This window comes from Mirounga leonina, unplaced genomic scaffold, assembly GCF_011800145.1.
Source record: "Mirounga leonina isolate KUSES-001 unplaced genomic scaffold, KU_Mleo_1.0 Mir_173, whole genome shotgun sequence".
Classification (NCBI taxonomy): domain Eukaryota; kingdom Metazoa; phylum Chordata; class Mammalia; order Carnivora; family Phocidae; genus Mirounga; species Mirounga leonina.
This window is the reverse complement of record NW_023270447.1, coordinates 25,723,221-25,728,892: the sequence shown is the minus strand read 5'-3', so window position 1 is coordinate 25,728,892 and position 5,672 is coordinate 25,723,221. Positions and strand designations below refer to the sequence as shown.

Sequence of the window (5,672 nt, the reverse complement as noted above, 5' to 3'; positions counted from 1 at the left end):
ATATATTTTTTTCTTTTTTCATTTTGGGGAGATATAAAGTACTTTTAAGATTTCTTCATTTATTTCTATGTTGTGTTATTTATTTTTATTGATTTTCCCTTGAATATTTATTTTAGATATTCAGGTAAGTGAAATAGCCCACATATAGTCTCCATAAGAAATGGGAGCCAAGGGAGTGATACAAATTGTTATCTAAGTCATGCTACTGAAGGAATATCATATTTCTGGCCCAGGTTCTTCTACATCCTTGCCATTGGTCTCCTTTTCCTTCGTGACTCATTGTGAATTCATCTGTAACACTCTGTCATCTGTTAGTCTTTCAGTTCTTACTATGTTCCAAAGCTAGTGCATTGATTCAATCCCATATTCCCAGACCAGGGTTTCTTAACCTATAGTGAATGCACTGGCCCATCTATATCTTCCCCAACTTTTTATTTCCTGGTCTTTTTTTCAGTTGCTTTGTTTTATTTATTTATTTATTTTATTTTCTGAGAAAGGGAGCGTGTATTCCATCAGATTTTTAAAGGGACTCTAAAAATACTAAGAAAGTAAGAAAGTCATCCAAAATAACAATTAAGATCTTTATAATAACTCGGAGTGGTGGTAGGCACACCTCCACTCTCTTCTGATGCCTTTTTCATTTTTATTTTATTTTATTTTATTTTATTTTATTTATTTTATATTTTTTGGTTTTCCCAAGGAGTTTATGTGGTCAAACCTGGGGACAGGGAGGCTCTACATCTAAAGGAAGGGGTTGGGTTTCTTGGTAGTGAAGTGTGGCTTGTGCTGGTGACACAGGACCCAGTAGGGCAGTGGGAACTTGATCTTGGAGTCGGAACTGCCTAACTGCCTGGGCAGCACTTTCTGGCTGCAATCTCCTCCACCTTCATGATTTGGATCTAGTGGGCCCGGGTGTGTGGTGTTGGGCACCCATGTCTCGATAGCACTGGGTGACTGCGCCCACAGTGGTCAGGTTCCGTTACTCCCAGTACATGTTGTGGGTGCCACTTTGGGGTCATAGAGCAGCCAGATGCTGAAGTTCCTCACTGCAAGGGGGATTTTTTGAACACCTGTCCAAAGTAGACAATTTCCCCTGAAGACTTCCTCATCTTCTTCAGGTGAGACACAAGGTACCAGAAACAGGACTTAGTGACAACATGATTAGGTGGGAAGGTTTGTGTGTGACCCGGGGTGGAGTGTGGCACTTGGGGTGAGGGCAGGCAGCACCCCACCACTTTGTACTCTCGCAGTGTCCCCAAGGCCTTCGTGGCACCCTCTCTGCTCTTGCTGCCACCCAAGAAAGGTAGTTGTCATTTTAATTGAGCTTACTTAGTCTCTCCGTTAATGCTAGTAAGAAAGATTTTGAAAATTCTGAATCCCTAGATAACAAAGTACTTAATAAAAGGGGGTGGCCAGTGGGTGTGGAGGGTCTTCTCAGCAGTCCTAACAAACTGTGTGACATTGGATGAGTCATTTCATCTTGATGTTCCTCAGTTACTTTGTCTTGAAATGGTAATGCCAGTAGTTCTTTACTTCCTTTGTAGGATTACTATGAGGATAAAATCGATTAACTGAAAAGCTAAAACATGTATATGCAATTCATGTATCTGCAGATATAGATATATAGATATATATATAGATAGATATGGATGTATATGAAACTTTTGAGCCCTGAGTGTAAATAAGGCAAGTATTTGCTTTGCACTGTAGCAGTTCATCAACAAATTTATTGGCCGACATTCTGATATTGAATATTCATATACAGTATAATAGTTCCATTTAATCTGAGGGGAGAATGTTTAAGCCTTCCCAACACAGGACTTCCCCTTCTGTTCTTTTTTTTTTTTTTTTTTAAGATTTATTTATTTATTTGACAGAGAGAGACACAGCGAGAGAGGGAACACAAGCAGGGGTAGTGGGAGAGGGAGAAGCAGCTCCCTGCTGAGCAGGGAGCCTGATGGGGGCTCGATCCCAGGACCCTGGGATCATGACCCGAGCCAAAGGCATACGCTTAATGACTAAGCCACCCAGGTGCCCCTTCCCCTTCTGTTCTTTAAGTATTTTCCTTGGTGTGTGGGAGGCTATATGTTAGGGTAAAGAAAAATGTAGTCACATGAATTTAAGCTTTTATCTCTGGGTCCCTGGGAAGTTAGTAGGTCCTTTATGAATGACTGTGTTCTTTATATCTTTGAAGAAACCAACTAGATTTATTTTCCTAACATCAGTTTTGTGCTTTTATAAGTCCTTTGATTTTTTTCCCACCACCAACTTCTTAAAGTCTAATTATAGTATTGTCCTGAATTTACTGATGTTTTATCACTTCCTCTTGGATCATCTGTGAATGCCATCAAAATGTTATTAGCCTATTCCTCTAGCAGAGAGAAATTCTTTAGGATCTGCTGAACCTTCTGAAGATGATTTTTTTCTTAGCTCTGTTTTATTAATACCTCAATTTTTAAATCACCCTTCTCAAAGTAAAGCAAAAGCACCCAGTAAGAAAAGCTAGATCATCACAATTTTGGCCCTTTTTTCCTGTTTTCTCTTCTTGTTTAACAAGCAATTATTCTTTGGGTAAACTGTATCCATTTAAACACAAAATTTAATTTTAAGATTTATTTGTTTATAATAGCTTCTTAAGTGATCCTGAAACTGATGTATTTTTGTAGAATTTTCAGAAATATCATTCATGTAAATGACCTCAGTTTATCTTGTAAAATGTATCTATGAAATAAACAAGGAATGATTTTAGCTAAGTTATCCTGGGAGTAAAGGTAAAATACAAAGGTTTGTTAAATTTAAAAGTAAAGGAATTAAGAGGATAGCTAGCAGGTATGTCTTTGTTCTTTCCTTTCTTTCTTTCCTTGTTTCCTGAATTATTTAGTTATAATGTTATAACATCTGCAATTTACTTTCAGTGGATTCAAGATGAAAAGAGAGAAAAAATATGCAAATATGGCAAATGTTAACAATTGTAAACATTTACATTTATTGTACTACTCTCAGTTTTTAAAGATATAAATTAAAAAATGTGTATGTATATCTAGCTCCTAAAATATATCAGGTACTTCCTTAGATACTGGGATAATTCAGTATTGAACAAAAAAATAAAGTCCCTGACCCCTGGAGCTTATGATATTATGCAGGTAACAGGCATTAAGCCAATAGTTACACAATTCTTAAAATCAGTGTTGGTAAATAAGATGAATGAGTTTGATGTTTATATAGGATCCTTCTCGATCCTTGCCTCTACTGGTCCAGTCTAGCGTTGGAAACCTGTGGCTGGGTGATTGTTTAACTTCAGAGCCTTCATACAGGACCAAGCCATTGGCCTCAAACCAAGAAAAATAAACTGCCTTATCTGGGTTTTTATTTCATTTTCCTCCCATCTTTTTTTGCCCCCCTTCACCTTGCCATCCATGGGATCTATAGCCTACTTCTTTATGTCACCAAAACTAATTTCAAACACTACTAGGGATTTAAGTATAAGATGTAGGGAAACAATCTCTTGAACTCTGAACTCTGCCAAGTTTTAGATTCTGAACAGACAATTCTCTTGGAGTCATACGATTAATGGAATATGAATGGATGCAATACATATAGTTTCAGGGACACTTCTCTGACAGGAAGCTGCTTGCTTTCAACTTCCTCTTTCCAAAGACCGGATTGAGGGGGTGGTTAAGAGCCAGCTTTCACTATTCCAACAACCATGTGCATGACCTTGTAGAGTAGTCCCCTCTCGGTCTTGGATCATACCCCTACTCCTGTACTATTAAGAAGAAAATAAAATTCTCTCTTGTTTGAACTGCCCTGGTTTTAGGTTTCTTTTCTTTCCTTTTATTTATTTATTTTTTAAGGTTGCTTTTTTGGAGTCAGTTTGGCCTATATTCTAACTAATGTACACCTTAACTAAAAATCCAGGAATCATAATTGATTCTTCCTTCTTTGTGTCTCATCTTTTCTTTCCTCCTACAATAGTTCATGTCCTCCTTGACCCTTGCTCGAACGACTGAAGTAGTCACAAGGAGACTTGGTCTCTGAATCTTCCGAATCCCTCATCTCTTCCTTACCCTTCATACTTTCACCAGCTTTATCTCTCTAAAGCCCAGGCTGCATTTGTATTACTTGTTCTCCTCAAAGACATTCAGGTCCTTTCCCTGTTTGTGTTTTTTTAAATAAATCTTGTAAGATTTTATTTATTTATTTCACAGAGAGAGAGTGAGAGAACACAAGCAGGGGGAGCAGCAGAGGGAGAGGGAGAAGCAGGGAGCCTGATGCGGCACTGGATCCCAGGACCCTGAGACCATGACCTGAGCTGAGGCAGATGCTTAACCAAAGGAGCCACCCAGGTTCCCCTTCCTGTTTGTGTTTTTAAGTGCTGCATATTTTGGCTTTACCTCCTATGTCATGCCCAAATGGTTTTGAGAGAGGACCATCTTTCCCAACTTCTTCACTTATTGAAATTCTAATAATCTCTGAAATTCTAATAAGACTGGCTTAAATTTCAACTATTATGTGAAAATCTTTCCTCAGTTCCTCAGATTCAATCACAATTCTTGTACTATTTATACAAAACTTTGCTTTTACCTCTTTCAGAGTGTTTTATTCAGCCAAATATTATAATGTCTTTAATATATACCTACCTCTACCACTAGAATATAAACTCCATGAGACTATGCACCATATTTTATTTTTCTGTATCATTTTTATTGCTGTCACCCATAGAAACTTGCATATTTCTCCATACATCAGAGGTAACAAAAAATATTTATTGAGTTTACTGACTTAAGGAAGGTTAAACTCTCCAATTCCTTCCTGAATTAGAATGATCCTTGCTGGAAGCCAAGATACTAACAGAGAAAGCTTATAAAGAGAAAGGAAATAAGGGGGGGGGAGGATTTTTTACACCTCCCCAAATTGGGTGTTTTAGTTTATTTACTTTAAGCAAGACATGATTTCCATTTTCTAAAGGAAAAAATCTTGAATATATTATAAGAAAACGATAAGGCTTTCTGGACGTCAAAGAATTCTTACAAAATAACTTTTGGATGAGTTAAATGTAAAAGAATCAGAAACATACAAATTAAATTTCCCATGAGAGACACTGGGCTTAAAAATAAAGAAGAAACATGTTTAAAAAATATGGAGCTCAAAACTTCGAGAAAAGATTTTAGAAAACAAAATACTAAAGTTTAATAATATGGTAAAATTGAACTATAATGGCACATTATTCAAATATTTTTACTCCCTACTAACTGCCCCCAAATATGGACCATTTCCTAAATGACAGGCTCTTTTAGAATCATGGTTTGACTTTAATGGTCTCAATTATCTATCCTCTCACTTTACCGTAAAATGCTAAGGAGAACTTTCATTTAACAAGGGCTTACAATGTGGTAAGTGTATTTCCAAAAATATCTCAATTAATCTGAACAACAATCCACATTTTCCAGATGTCCGTGTTTTTCTTGAGTCTCCAGTCCACGCTGTTGAGTATATCTCATGTTGCTGTAGCAAGCCCTTGCATATATCGCAACTCCTCCTAACTTTACAGATTATGATAGGGGTAAAGGAACTTGTTTTCTACCCTGAAAGTCTCACCATAACTTTGGGAAAGAGAAATAATATCAGCCTCATTACCTTCAAATAAATTTCACTAAATTGTGATTATTTGG

The 5,672-nt window shown here is 37.0% G+C and overlaps 1 pseudogene; it reads right to left on the bottom strand.

Moving 5' to 3' along the window:
• Positions 1-741: 741 nt before the first annotated feature.
• LOC118018942 lies at positions 742-4,074 on the bottom strand (annotated as a pseudogene).
• Positions 4,075-5,672: the final 1,598 nt, after the last annotated feature.